Here is a 15,337-nt window from a genome sequence, read left to right on the forward strand (position 1 = left end):
GACAGTATAGGAGTATAGAAACACAAAAGTAGTAAAAATGAGTATTTCTGTAGAAAATCAGTTAAGGAACTCACAAAATAAAAGGATATATAATAACACATACCTAAAATGTGGGGAGGAGAGAAGCAAAGAATGGATTCAATCTTAAATGACCAACAACTTAGTATAGACTGCTATATGCAAGAGAGGTTATATACAAACCTAATGGTAAACCTATGTCAAAAACCACTAATATGCAAAGAATAAAGAAAGAAATTCAATTAGTATTCCATTGTGTATATAAACCACAATGTCTTTATCCATTCATCAGTTGATGGACATTTAGGCTCTTTCCATAATTTGGCTATTATTGAAAGTGCTGCTATAAACATTGGGGTAGGCAATGAGAAAGAATGATATTTGGCCTTTTGTAGCAACATGGATGGAACTGGAGATTGTTATGCTAAGTGAAATAAGTCATACAGAGAAAGATACCATATGTTTTCACTCTTATGTGGATCCTGAGAAACTTAACAGAAGACTATGGGGGAGGGGAAGAAAAAAAAAAAGAGGAAGAGAGCCAAACCATAAGAGACTCTTAAAAACTGAGAATAAACTGAGGGTTGACGGGGTGGGAGGGAGGGGAGGGTGGGTGATGGGCATTGAGGAGGGCACCTGTTGGGATGAGCACTGGGTGTTGTATGTAAACCAATTTGACAATAAATTTCATACTAAAAAAAAAAACCTGTCCAGGAAATATATCCTTTCTACTCAATGACTTTTTAAAAGATTTTATTAAGTAATCTCTACACCCAACTTGGGGCTCGAACTTACAACCCTGAGATCAAGAATCTTAGGCTACACCAACTGAGCCAGCCAGATGCCCCTACCCAATGGTTTTCTTAATGGCATCTGGAAACTTGTCTGCTGCCCCTTGGTTGGCAGAAGTGGCTTCTTCTATTTTCTTGACATTTTAAAGCCAAACTTCTAAAATTGTCAAACCATCCTTTGTTGGCATTAAATTCTACAGCTTTATATCCTTTTTACCTTTATATCTTTTTACCTGCTTTTTGCTTTAAGTTGTCATACAATAACTTTGCCTTTTCTGGGATAATATTAGAATCTATAGGTATGCCTTTCTTGTAGCAATTCTGCACCAACATAAATACTGCACCCTCAGTATGAGACAAGAGATATTTTACCAAAAAGTTCAAGGATTTTGTGTTTGCTGGTGCAGCTGCAGTGGTGGCTTCACGAACTTCCTTTTATTACAGAGGTCCTCACACTGGATTAACTTACCTTAAAATAGTGGGCAACTGCAGGTGTAAACCTCAATCTGTGGTGCATGTAAGCATTTCACCTTAATCTTATAATGTGACTTTTCTCTGCTTCTTCCAGCATCACTAGTAGCACTTGATATGGGTCCCATGGTGTTATTTGAGGTTTATGGTAGTGCACTAAACCCAATGAAAAATATGCAAGAAACACAAGAGATCACTTTTAAGTGCAATACACAATTTATTGCAGAGTTAAATTGCCGACGTGGATTAGTGTCACATGGCATTTTAAGCAGATATTCACCACACTTGAGCTCACTGCGATAGCAACAGGAAGTGGCTATAAAATTATTACAGCAGTACAGTATACTAAAGTTAAGTTTATGCAGTTACAACTTAATACTGCATCTTTATATTTCTCTCAATTGCAAATGGCACCACATGCTGTCTGGTAGTGTTTGTGTACATAAGTTTTGATAGATTTTTAACTTCTTAGATTTTATATATTTTACAGTAGTAAGTGATAAAATGGGCTGCCGTCCACAAATATCTTACTCATTTGCGATATACCTAACTTAATTTTTTCAATGCTTCTTGGCTACATGGTTCATCTGCAAGTTTTTTTAAATTGTAACGAATCTCCAAAAGTTTTCCAATGCATTTGTTGAAACAAGGCTGTGTATCAACGGACCTTGCAGTTCAAACCTGTGTTGTTCAAGAGTCAATGGTACCAGTCTTTAGCCTTATACTTCTGTTGCTCCTATGGCATCCAGTTACAGGATAGGCACCTGACAAATTCCTTTCTACAGTGGGCTCACTCATATTCCTGACAAAGAAATCAGCCCGGATGTTGATTATGTGGGTAGCTTACCAAGATGGTATCACCACTCTAGGTAGGGAATTGGAAGGGTCAAAAACAGTACATTGAGAACAAATGAGCTGGGACTAGTATTCTTAGTTCATCCGATATTACCTATACTGATCCAGAAACTTGGTCTGTGGTACATACCATCAACAAGACTGGGCATTGGTATCCTTTCTGTCAAACTACACAGGCAGCCCATTATACTGCTGACCATAATGGCCCTATAAATATTACCATCAGAGCCACGGTGGCGATGCCAGATTTGGAATGGGTTTCATAGGTTACCTCAGATTACAAATGTCAGATTACAGACATTCGAACACCCAGGCATCCTTATATTGGGAACAGGACACATTGCTGATCACTCGGCACACTGCACAAGAGAAGTGTGAGATTATAAGAGTTGGTCACAAGTGTTGGATTGTTAGAGGAGGTCATTGAAATGATTACACCCATGAGCTAGACCTGGAAATTGGAGGCTCCTCACAGCACCGCGTGTCCTTGGAATGTGCAGCCCACTTACCTTCCCTGCTCCCAGAATCCACCCCAAGGACATAGCCTTGAGATGGTCTCAGTGACTGAACTCAGTGAAGACTTATATATAAACTATTAAGATTTAATGGGCAGATGTGGAAATCTACTCATCTTCTGGTCACCCAAGACAAGCTTCATATGCAAGTCCCCTTGCTTATGAAACCTGCCACCTGTCAAGCTGGAGTTTCCTGCCTTTCTTCAGTCTCTCCCTACCCTCTGCACATAGGGCCCCATTTCAGATTTCACCCAGGAAGCTCCCATGGAGAGTATGAACAATGATTTGCAAACATTTTCTTCTATTCCATAAATTGTGTTTTCATTTTGCTGATGGTTTCCTTTGCTATGCAGAAGCTTTTTAGTTTTATGTAGCTCCACTTGTGTTTGCTTTTATTGCCTTTGCTTTTGGTGTCAGATCCAAAGGGGAAAAAAAGTCACCACTAAGACCAATGTTAAGGAATTTACTGCCTGTTTTCTTCTAGTTTTATGGTTTCAGGTATTACATTCCACATTTTTTTTCATTTCCTCATTTGGAGAGAGAGGGGGTGGGGGAAGAGAATCTCAAGCAGGCTCTACGCTGTGAGCGCAGAGTCCGATGTGGGGCTCAATCTGATAAACTCTGAGATCATGACCTGACCTGAAATTAAGAGTTGGATGCTCAACCAATTGAGCCACCTAGGCCCCCCTCCAAGTCTTTAATACATTAACTTTTGTGTATGGTGTAAGAGGGTGGTCCAGTTTTATTCTTTTGTATGTGGATGTCCAAAATGATAAATACTGTATGATCTCACTTATATATGAAATCTTAAAAGAAAAAAACAATTCTAATAGTGATTGCCAATCTGTTCAAAGGCAAGGATTTTGGGGTGGGTGAAATGAAGGGGGTTAAAACATACAAGCTTCTAGTTATAAAATAAGTCCTGAGGGACGTAATATTCAGTATAGTGACTATACATATTGCATCATGTTACTCCATTGTATTACTGCATTGTATCATACTGCTAAGAAGGTAGACTTTAAAGTTATCATCACAAGGAAAATACATTTGTAACTATGTATGGTGATGAATATTAACCAGAATTGTGATTTCATGAGATACACAAATATCAAATCATGTTTCACACCTGAAATATATGGCAATATATCAAAAACTTTTTAAATGAATAAATCCTTATTCATACATGATAAGTATATCCTTTTAATACAGGTGAAAGAATATTTTGTTTAAGAATACATTCATATACTTTAAAACCACAAATGGCAGGAAAAAAATCAATGCAAAACTGATAATGGTTACTTTTACAGGGAGTGAGGGTGGGAGCAGAGGTACAGGTAATGGGAAGAGTATATGTGTGGATGTAACTTATTAATAAAACCCAGATTGAAGGATTGCATAGTAGGGCCATTTAAAAAAAATTATCTAAAGGTTATAGAAGATGATAGTATATCACAGAATAAAGGTTACAATGCCTACCACAGAATAAAGTGATAGTGGGACCTTGGATAGCTCCCTAAGGTGGCTTGCTGGAGGGCATCCAGCTGCCCCAGTTACAGCTGCCAAAGGCAAGCCAAATCAGCTGTCATGGGAGGGAACCCATTGCTCTTATCTGGCCAGATAGGGGTACAACCCATGAACTAAAGAAAATTGAAAGAAATCCATGAACTAAATAGACAATCTTTATTCATGGATAGGAAGACTCCATAGTGTCAAGAATTCTTCCCAACTTGATCTACAGATTCAGTACAATATGTTGGTAGTAGGGAAGGCTATGCATGCATGAGGGCATATGAGAACTCTATACCTTCCACTCAATTTTGCTGTAAACCTAAAATTTCTCAAAAAAAAAAAATCCTAAAACAAACCAAGGCAACAGTACCATGAAATCCCAGAGTGGATTGATGGATGACTCCCTCCTTTCCCGGCAGGTGGCTTTACAAACAGTCCCCACAGGGCTCTGATTCTAGAATTTGCTGTCGAAGACATCATTAGAGGCCATGATATTTTGCCCAACATTTGAGATTCCTTGTCTACCATGCCTACCACAGGCATAGTGGGACCTTGGAGAACTCCCTAAGGTGGCTTCCTGGAGGAGATCCAACTGTCCCCAGTTACAGCTGCTCAAGGCAGGCCAAGTCATCAGCTGTCATGGGAGGGAACCCATTGCCCTTATCTGGCCAGATGAGGGCACTACTTAAGCTCTACAACTTCCGACAAGTGACAGCTGTTCAGAGCCTCCAGCACGGGTAAGAAATAAGTTGAGTTGATACATTCTCCATTCAATGGCACAGTTAAGACATGACCATAATTACAGGTCTCTGTCTTTGGTGAGGAGTTTGGAGAAGGTTAAAGGTACAAGTAAAAATACAAGGAAGAAACCAACATACACTATGCCAACCTGGCCTATTTTCACAAGAACTTAGCAAATGCTACTAACATCAGAACATTCTGTCAGTAGTTCAGTTCCATAAAGAATCTTAAAAGAGTCTTTAAGTTCTGTCAAAATGAACTTCATGTTTGGTATACATTATAAAATATGCATGTGACTTTTCATACACACACACACACCCTTCACATCTTCCTTCATTTTCTGTTTCTCCATACCCTTCCAATCATACCCATGAATGTTCATGGTGTTGTTATAAGCAACAGGAGCAGCAGCATCTTGTTATCACAAGAATCAAGGGGACCACACCAATGGCCCCAGAGGTCTGCTGTGGAGCAACAAGAGGCGAACAGCCAGGAAGAGGAGGAGACAGGGCCCCTCCAGGCTGCATTTCAGGGGATCTGCTCCAGCAGGGACTCCACTGCAGGTGGTGGCCTCCTTTCCTGGGTGCTGGGCCTTGGCTGCTGCATAAGTAGGGGAAAGTTTCTGCCGCTGAGGTATTGGGCTCCCTCTAGCACAAGGATATCTACTTCCTATGGGAAGAAATACTTAAGAACAAGATCTCTTGCCACACCAATCTATCCACCAAAGGTGGGAGAAAACCTGAAATTATTAAATACATTTAAACCAATCATCACAGACAATCCACTAATAAGATGGCAAAGACAGAAGGAATCCCACCCTTTTATTCAGCCAGAGAATGACAACCCAGTGCATCACATTTTCTCAAGATAAAGCACAGCTGGTTCTCAAGCAAGAAGACTTGACAGCACCATTTGTCACAGGTTTTTTTAATTTCTTAATGGCTATTATTTTGAGACAGTGCGAGCAGGGGAGTGTTGGGGAGGGTTAGGGAGGGCAAGAGAGAGAGACAGAGAAAGAGAATCTCAACCAATTGGGCCACCCAGGTGCCCTATACATAGTTCACCTTAAATTCACCTGGTGACTTGCGTTACCACTTATGTTTAATTACCTTTACCGAAGGGGAAATAATTTTTTTTATAAATAAAATATTGAAAGTAATGGCCAGTTTTTTTTAAATTGGCAATTCTTTACATTGCAAAAAACAATGAGAAATGGAAAACAATACAACAGATACCACAGAAATACATAGTATAATACTGTTTATAGTAATCTGTTATCACACCAAGATAACTTCAGAAAAAAGCAGATAATTCCTTAAAAATGCACAAGTGACCAAGGTTGAATCATGAATCTTGAATCCAAAAAATAGGAAATCATCTTACATCAGTAGCAAGAATGAAAGTTGAATTAGGAATCAAACATCTCCCAGGACAAAAAAATCTAAAACTACATAGTTTCATTGAATTCCACCTAACATCAAAAAACAAAAAAATTAATGACAATATTTATCAAAATCTTACAAATTTGGAATAGAGGAAACATTCATAATCATTCTATGAGGCCAGTATTAACGCTGATACCAAAGCAGAATAAAAACAATAACAAAGAAGTCTAGTTTGTCTGATGTTGAGTATTACTTTTGACATTCGTTTGTATGATAATTGTTTCTCAACTTCCTCAATCTGCAGGTGTCTTTATGTCTAACATGAGTCTCTTGTAGGCAATATATAGATGGGTCTTTTTTTCTTACCCATTGACACCCTTTTTTTTATTGGAGCCCTTAGTCCATTTACATTCAAAATAATTGATATTTGTTTATTGCCATTTTATTACTTGTTTTGTTGTGGTCTCTACAGATCTTCTCTGATCCTTTGTCTTGGTCACTTTTGGTCTCTTTTTCCCCCCACTCATGTAGTCATCTTTAATATTTCTTGTAGGGCTAGTTTAGTGGTCACAAACTCCTTTAGTTTTTATTTGGGACACACTATCTCTCTATTCTGAATGAGTAGGCCTTTCTAGGTAGAGTATTCTTGGCTACTGTATTTTCCTATTCAGCACTTTGAATATATCATGCCATTCCCTGCCAAGTTTCTGTTGAGAAATCTGCAGTTAGCCTTATGGGGTTTTCTCTTGTTAAGAACTTTTGTCTTGCTGCTTTTAAGATTTTTTAATCACTTTGTTTTACAAATATGCCTTAATGTGGGTTGCTTTTGTTGATTTTGATGGGAGTTCTCTGTGCCTTCTGGATCTGGATATCTGTTTCCTTCCCCAAATTAGAAAAGTTTTTAGCTATTATTTCTTCAAGTACATTTTCTGGCCCCTTTTCTCACTCTTCTTCTGGGACTCCTAGAATATGAATGTTATTATGTTTGTTTGATGGAGTCACTGAATTTCCCAAGTCTATTCTCATGTTGCATAATTCTCTCTTGTTCAGCTTCATCATTTTTCATTATTTTTTCTTCTATATCACCTATTCATTCTTCTTCCAGACTGCTGTTCATTGCATCTCCAGTCTGATTCACTGCATTCTTCATTTCTGATTTTTTTTAACTCTTATCTCTGTGGTAAGGGTCTCACTGATGTCTTCCATTCTTTTCTCAAGCCCAGTGAGTATCCTTATGATTGTTGCTTTAAATTATCCATGAACCACGTTACTTATGTCTGTTTCACATAGATCTCTGGCCGTGTCCTTATCTTGTTCTTTCATTTGGGATGGATTCCTCCATCTTGGAACTTTGTCTAAGTCTTTGCCTTCTTCTATATGGTCTCCTCTCCCCCCTTTAATTGTAGAATTTGTTCTGTCAGACTTCAGGTCAATTTCTTGGGTATTTAGGATGATTTGATCTAGTTGTGTTTGTGGAATGAGACAAGCCTAGGGTCCTCCTACTCTGCTGCCATCTTCTGGAAAAATAATTTTTAATATTTTAAGAGGTATGCTTGTGTGTTAGAGCCAGGCACCTGCTGGAGTTAAGGCTCTACCCTCCCAGGATGATGGTGGCATAGGGGGTTCCACCTTCCTTGATTACAATTAAGAAGACTTTCTGTGTGAATAATTTCTGAAGTTTCTCAATGGCATATTTGAAGTTAGAAGGACACTCTGTGTGAAATGCAGTTTTATAGAGATGGCTCCCAGGTACTAGAGAAAGGCATTCTGGATCTATGAAAAGCTGGCAAGAAGGTTATTTGGCTTTTAAAAATATTATATACCAAAGGACAGAGAAAGAATTTGCAGATACAGGTGTTCTTTAAAAAATGCTCTGAAAGAAAAAGGAGGGTAGTATCTTTCCTGTTTGGCACCAGAAAATGAATTTATTTTTCAATTTGCACTAACCATTATACCTGAAGATAATTCAATGACTCCTCTTCCTGGCTGCTCTTCAACCTCACCCCCACCCCCCAATTCAGCCACTCCTTCCTCCCCTCTGTAAGTCTGTTCTTGGATTCCTGGCTGCCTTCCCCTCCTCATATTCTCATCCCTATTTCCTTACTTCAGGGAGACCTCCCCCCACTCTTTGCCTGGATCCCCTCCTCACTGCATCCTGGAAGCTTAGCAGGCTCTGAGCTGGGCACCCCAACCTGCTTCCTGCCTCCGGATACTGTCCTTTATCTTTTTGCCCAGTGTTTGAGACATGCAGATAATGTCATTCATCTGGCTTTTTATGTGTTCAATGCTGGAGGGAATCTGGATCTTGTTATTGCATCATAGGCAGAAGGGGAAGCTCTGTAAGAATTTTGAGGCAAATTATTGATTCCTAACTTGGGACTGAGGTTCTTCATTACTTTAAAATGACATGTTTCTCAGTTCTTAGTGTTAATAAAGTCATTATTTTCAATATTATATTTTAATTTATAATGGCTTGCCTGTGAATCTGCTATTTCATGTTAAACAATCTATTTTTTACATTAGGTGACTCTTCACAGAAATCTAAAATTCTAACATAGGGGCCCCTGGGTGGCTCAGTCAGTTAAGCATCCAACTCTGGATTTCGGCTCATGATCCCAGAGTTAGGAGATTGAGCCCCATGTTGGGCTCCATGCTGGCAGCACAGAGCCTGCTTGGGATTCTCCTCTTTCCCCCCCTCTCTCCCCCCTTTCTCTCTCAAATAAGCTTAAAAAATTCTAACACAGAATGGAAGAAAAAGAAACAAGGTTTTCTTTGTGGTCACAACAATTGAACAGACACTTTTTTTCCTCTCTCTGTATTTCCAGTCCTAGCCTCAACACCTTCATCAGCCCTAAGTTCCCCTCCCAGCCCATAGGGCAGCTGCGAGGATGACAGGCCTGTGACTCCACATACCTGGAGCTCTGACTTTGTCCACAAAATCCTGGCGACCTAAAGGAGAACAAGGCCTTTCATGAGGACAGTTGACACTCCCTGAAACAAAGGAAGATCCCTTCTAGATCAGTAATTACAATCCTTTTAACTGAAGGCTTTCAGACTTCTATTCATTATTAAGCAATATCCAGGCACAGAGATGCTTCCTGACATACCCGTGAGTAGAGGTATTGGACATTGCTTCTCCTAGTGATGCCAGTTCCTGACATTCCCATTTAAAGATTTATCATCTCCCACCAGCAGACATAAAGGCATGTGTGGGCCTTGTCAGTGTAGAAGGAGAATCTCTGAAAACCACTCAGATACACAGTCATGCCAAGGTGCATCCACATTTCTCTGTCCCTTCTAGACCAGTCCTTGGAGAGACCAGGAAACCTAGAGTTTCTTACAAGAATAGGGAATCTTTGGAAATGAGTTTCATCTTGAGACAAAGGAGAAGAATCCCGTCCTGACAAAGATGATTCCTTTGTGCCCAAGCCCAGGGCCATAGAGAAGAGCTGGCGACAGTGTCCCCAGATGCTGATGGTTTTGCAGGACTTACACGGGACTATACAGAAGGCCAACAAATGAACCCTGGCCCATAGTTATGGAGAAGCCCTGCAGTAGACCCTAGGTCTCAGGTAGGTTTCTTCTATATTGAACTTTATGGCTCTTAAGTGACCAACATGGGCTGGCCCAGCCATCACACTGTGCCCTGAGCAGAGTGCAGAATTAAAAGACCAGCTTCTGCCCGTGGTCCCGTCTTCATGAGACTGGAAAGGACTTATCACAGAGTTTGTCCTTCTATAACTGGGGCCCAAAGCAATGGTGCTGAGGAGCTCATGGCCCCTGTGGAAGGCAAGTTCAGAGGCAGTGATCCAGGAAGAGGGTTTGGGCCATTTAAGCCAGCCCTGAAGGGGTCTGTTCCACTCAGCAATTTCCTGTGCACATGAACTTCTCCTTCCCAGGACCAGCTCCAAGCCCATCCACATTCCAGTGTCAAGCTCCGAGTCCCCTGACAAGTGAAATATATTGAAGACATCCAAGTACTAAGATGGGTTTCATGAACTTTGGGTCCTGCCTGGTCATCTCTGCATTCATTTCCCATACTTGTGCTGGCAGACCTCATGCCCCAGCAGAAGATGTGGACTTCTCCTGACTCTGAATCAGGTCTTGAACTTAAAGACCATTTAAATGTGATGCTGTCTGCACTTGAGACAGTTGAAAAAATCACAGTTCCTATGCACATGATTCCTTCCCTTCCACAACCCGAGGTCATGAAAATATCGTGTGAAATTGTAAGAAGTGGCCCTCATCACTTTTCATCCTGGTGTCAGTGGCTTGGGTGGGACCCAGAATTATACTGAGAAAAAAATATAGAGGCCAAGGGACAGAGAGGGAGCCCAGATTCCAGGTGCCTGGAGATATGCCATCCCTCCCTCCCCACTCTCTTATTCATTATTAGTGCTCAGAGGCCCAGTGACCAACATGTGAAAACTTGTACATTCAGAGAGGAGAGGCTTCAATCCTGCCTTCAGCATTTTCTAGCAGAAGCAGCATCTTCCTTTAACATTATTGATCCTCAAAACCATTTCAAATTGGAACTGAAATTTCTAGAAGCAGCAGAAGCTTTGGGATAATATTATCTTTATAAGTATTTGTATCTCTTATATTGCAAATTCACTGTCTCTTACACCTATTTCTGTACATTTTCTGGGAGAAACCTATCAAAATGAGTGTTTTTGTAGAAAATCTTGACTTAGCTAGTCTTTCTTTTGAAAAACTTTATTATACACAATCACATTTCTATTACCAAAAAAAAATTAGAAAATAATTAGAATTGCAATCCTTTGGGAAAAGAAAAGATTTGTAGTCCTTTGACAAATGCTCCATGAGGATTATAAGCTTTGAGAGAACAGAGTTGCTAGAGGGTGCCTATGAATGGCAACATTTAAAAAAAATGAACGTTCTTGGGGACAGGAGCCTCTGTCTAGTGTGTCTAAGGCCAGACAGAGGGATTCTGTTAGGAACTGATGAGGTAGGCAGTTTATTCACAGATAAGTGACTGGAATGGGTGCAGGAAAATCTGCTGGGACTTGAGAGCAGCCACCTGTCTGAGCCCCTCCCCCCACCCCCGGTGGGGCATCTCAGTCTCAGTCTCAAGAGTTCCTCGGTCAGGCCCTAGTCCTCTGCCCCAAGTCACAGGGATTCTCATAAAACTCTTCAACTTCTCAAGAAAAACAAAAACAGAAAAACCTGACCATTTGAACCCTTCTAAAGCTGAGCTTTTCCATCCCGATTGTGGATTAAAATCACCTGAGACTTGGGGCGCCTGGGTGGCTCAGTAGGTTAAGCGTCCGACTTCAGCTCAGGTCACAATCTTGAGGTCCGTGAGTTTGAGCCCCGTGTCGGGCTCTGGGCTGATGGCTCAGAGCCTGGAGCCTGCTTCCGATTCTGTCTCCCTCTCTTTCTGCCCCTCCCCCGTTCATGCTCTGTCTCAAAAATAAACGTTAAATTTTTTTTTTTTTTAAAACACCTGAGACCTTTAGCACTGACACTATGGATCCTTCCTGGATCATCACATCAGAATCACTTGCAAAGGGACCCCATCACCACTGTGAAAGTCTCTCCAGGCAGTTCTAGTCTACTGCCTGGGTGGGACTCGGTTACTAAATTCCCTGATCCTTCCTGCAGCACAGTGGGGTGGGAAAGACCAAGGAGGCCCCTGCATCAGGTGTAGCTCATGAGAAGGTATGTTCCTCTAAAGGAGATCTCTACCCAGACTGTGTTGGATCACTCAGACACTTTGTACAAACATGTATCCCTGGGCCTCAGGCCCAAAATAATTAAGTCTGAAACACTGGGATGCACTTTTAAGAAAGAAGTCCACTGTAGCATCAGGGCTGAGAAACCATTCTACATCTGATTTCACTTACAGACATGATCCATGATCTGACTGAGCTTGGAGACCAGTGGGAGAGGTGTACTTGGCCAAGGGGCTGCACTGGGATTTACTAAGAGTTGGCTGTGGCCCAGGACAGAACGAGGGGGCAGTGCCTAGGAGGGTGTCCTCTGAGAAAGCCTCTATGCACAGGTGTCTGATACCTGAGTCAGAGGAGCCAGCTCAATGACTGGCATTTGTTGGTGATGAACAGCTAACACAGAAGGAGCAAAGTTTCCAAGGCAATGTCTTCCTGAATACATCGAGCACGCTTTTGCCTCAAGAACTTTTGCAGTTAGCACATAACGCTCAATATTGCTCTGCGATCACTGCCTTCATTGTGGTCAGACACACCCTCTCTGTTATAGGACCTCATAAACTAGTATTGGATTGGGCGAGTGATTTAGGAGATGTCACTCAAGTCCTGAGTCCTTAAATTAACCACATTGGACTCATGAATTGGCCTGACTCAGGTGGGTGAGATAAAAATCCTCCTTTGCAGTACAAGATACCAAGACTCAGGGATGGGTCCAGATCAGGGCACGTGGGAGTGCTGAGACACCCCCCCCACCCCCCGCAAACCTTTTTCCTGGAACTGAGGTCTTGATGCCCAGGACTCACCCCTGGGGCAGACACAGGTTCTGAAGGGAATCATCCTACTGCGGGCTGACCATTCTGCCTGCATGTGAGATGGGTCGAACTCAATCACATCCAAGCCCTTTACTAGCAGCTGGGTCTCCACCTGCAACAGAGACAGCCAACACAAAAGGACAGAGGACAAACACATTCCTACACTAGGGAACTCCTGACTCCCTAAATTCCAGAAAATCAGAGTGTGGGCTCGAAGTGCCCTAAATGCATCTCCAGGCAGCAGCAGGGCTGCATCACAGGGAAAACTAACAAAATGGAAGGAAGTCCAGGGAGGCAGCTTCCTGTGGCTTTATGGAAAGACAGCTGGATTATCTTATTACACATTTTTACATCTAAGAAATATGTGCTGTGCACAGTTCTGTATTTTACAAATATGGATGTTTTTGATCCTTGAGACATGCCTGGTGGACGATGCTATTACTACCCTCATTGGCAGAGCAGGTGTTAGCCTCCTTGACCCAGCTGCACTTCTCAGAGCTGGAGACAGACTCTCAGCAGTGAGGCCCCAGCACACAAAGCTGCTACATGCTGCTCCTGACACCTTCCTGGGCTGGTCCTGCAACATTCCTAATGTTAAGGGGACTGTGGGCCTGCTGTGATCTGTGGGCTCCCTCACTCTGTTCTGCATCTCCAATATTCCATTTATATCTTGATGATGTTCTTGTCCTACCTCCTGTGCTCATACTCTGTGGATGCTTGATCACGGCAGTCTATTTATCAGAGATGCTTTCAAGTCCCCTACTGATTCCACCCTCTGTCATTTCCCACCGATTCTGTTTGTAGTGAGTTGTGTGCCTGTTGATCTTAAAAACACATCAGCATAGGAGATTTTTCTTGTTGCGACTTGGATAATTTGGTGCCTTTCAATAATATTGGCTTTGTTCTGTGGTGAAGTTAAGTACTGTGAAGGAGACTGATTTCACAATTTTGTGAAAACATTGTATTTTGCTTTGCTTCAGATGGTCTGAGCTAGGACTTCCAGGAAAGTGAAAGAGCAGGAAGAACTGATGGAAAATCCACATGGGGAAATGCACAAAGGTGAGGATCCTGAACAGAAGATTTAAAACACCTCCAGGATCCAGTGTTTACCAAATACTCTTTAGGAGCCACACTTAAAACAGGAATGAGCTGGTCCCACTGGGCCACATGATGGACCCAGAGGAGAGTGCTCATACAGACATCCCCTGCCTCCTCCACAGCAAGGCAGACTGGCCCACCACAGAAACCCAATCCACAATGAACACAGGTGACACTCAGTGAGCTCAGAGACCCTTTACTACCTAAGGCAGGATCCTAGCCCCAAGAGAAAAAAAAAGTCAAGATGAAGGATAAAGAGGAGCTGGAAAAGAAACTTCCAGAGGTTGACAGATTTTCAAACTCATTGAAGATAATGTGCCCTCTGTGACCAACATGCCTTGGGACTGGCATGGGACAGATATCAGGAACGGGAGCTAGACTAGACCCAGAGCTGAACCAAGAGAGAAAAGAGGAAATTGGTGGTCTAGCTCCTTTGAGAAGCACAACGTGGACAAGAAACCCATGGAAAAGGGTCCATGGTCTGCCAGGGAGTTGAACAATTCCATCCAAAAAAAGTTTGCTGGGTCTTCTGGCTGGGAAGATGTTGGGGGAGAGGATCAAGAGGAGTGGCCCCTGGTTGACCCTCCACCAGTACCTGGGCAGTCAAAGCCTTCTCACCTCCTCCCTTGTCCTTGGAATGTACACCCTGCTTAGTGTCTCCACTGTGGGAGCTGTTCCAAGGACATAACTTTTGAGAGTATAAGGTGTTGAGAACAATTAAATGGCATACAAGACTGAACCAAGTTAAAACCTCTCTATAAACTTTAAACATTTGTCAGGTGGGTGCAGAGATCTACTTGTTTTGTGGCCACCTAAAACAAGCCTCTCATATATGTTCCCTTGTTTATTAAACCTGCTACCTACTATCTGGAGTGGTCTGCCTCTTTTCTCCATCTCTCCTTGCCCTCTGTATATGGAACTTCAGATTACTTGGACCAAGAAGTCCAAGTAGATTGGGACCAACAGAGGCGCTAATTCTGAGGAAGCCAGAAGATAAGAAAATTGCTCAGTGTACCTCACCCTGATAGGGGAGCCCAGATTGAGGCTTAGTGGCTGTTTCCCAGGGAGTCAGGTTCCAGGCTTGCTGGGGGTATTGAAAAGAGGCTGAGGCTGAAACAGATGCCCGTAGACTCTAGGTACCCAAGTATGGCTAGCATTCTGAAACTCTTCTGCAGAGACTGTATAGAAGCCTCAGCCCCAGGCACCACCAGGGAATCAAGGCCCTGCATCCCTGAGGACCCCCTATGCAAGTCTGGGACATCCTGAGGTGAGGTTTAAAATCCAGATACCCACTGAACCACTTTTTTCCTATCTGCCACTGGACCCCAGGGACATTTCTGCATCATGTGATAGTATGGAATGTACTCACAGTATCAAAGGTTCGCCATGGTGCTGTGTTTCAGGATGAGCCAGAGTTCATTCACCTTCCTCTAGAAACCTACCAGGGTGTGT

General features: G+C 42.2%; 1 long non-coding RNA gene across 1 annotated transcript in view; it reads left to right on the forward strand.

The window, feature by feature from the left end:
- Positions 1-14,751, forward strand: part of LOC109499730 — a 56,223-nt gene extending 41,472 nt beyond the window's left edge. The window contains exon 2 of the long non-coding RNA XR_002157199.3: positions 13,768-14,751. This is a non-coding gene — a long non-coding RNA (uncharacterized LOC109499730). The remainder of the gene's footprint in view (positions 1-13,767) is intronic.
- Positions 14,752-15,337: the final 586 nt, after the last annotated feature.

This window comes from Felis catus, chromosome A1 (genome assembly GCF_018350175.1).
Source record: "Felis catus isolate Fca126 chromosome A1, F.catus_Fca126_mat1.0, whole genome shotgun sequence".
NCBI lineage: Eukaryota > Metazoa > Chordata > Mammalia > Carnivora > Felidae > Felis > Felis catus.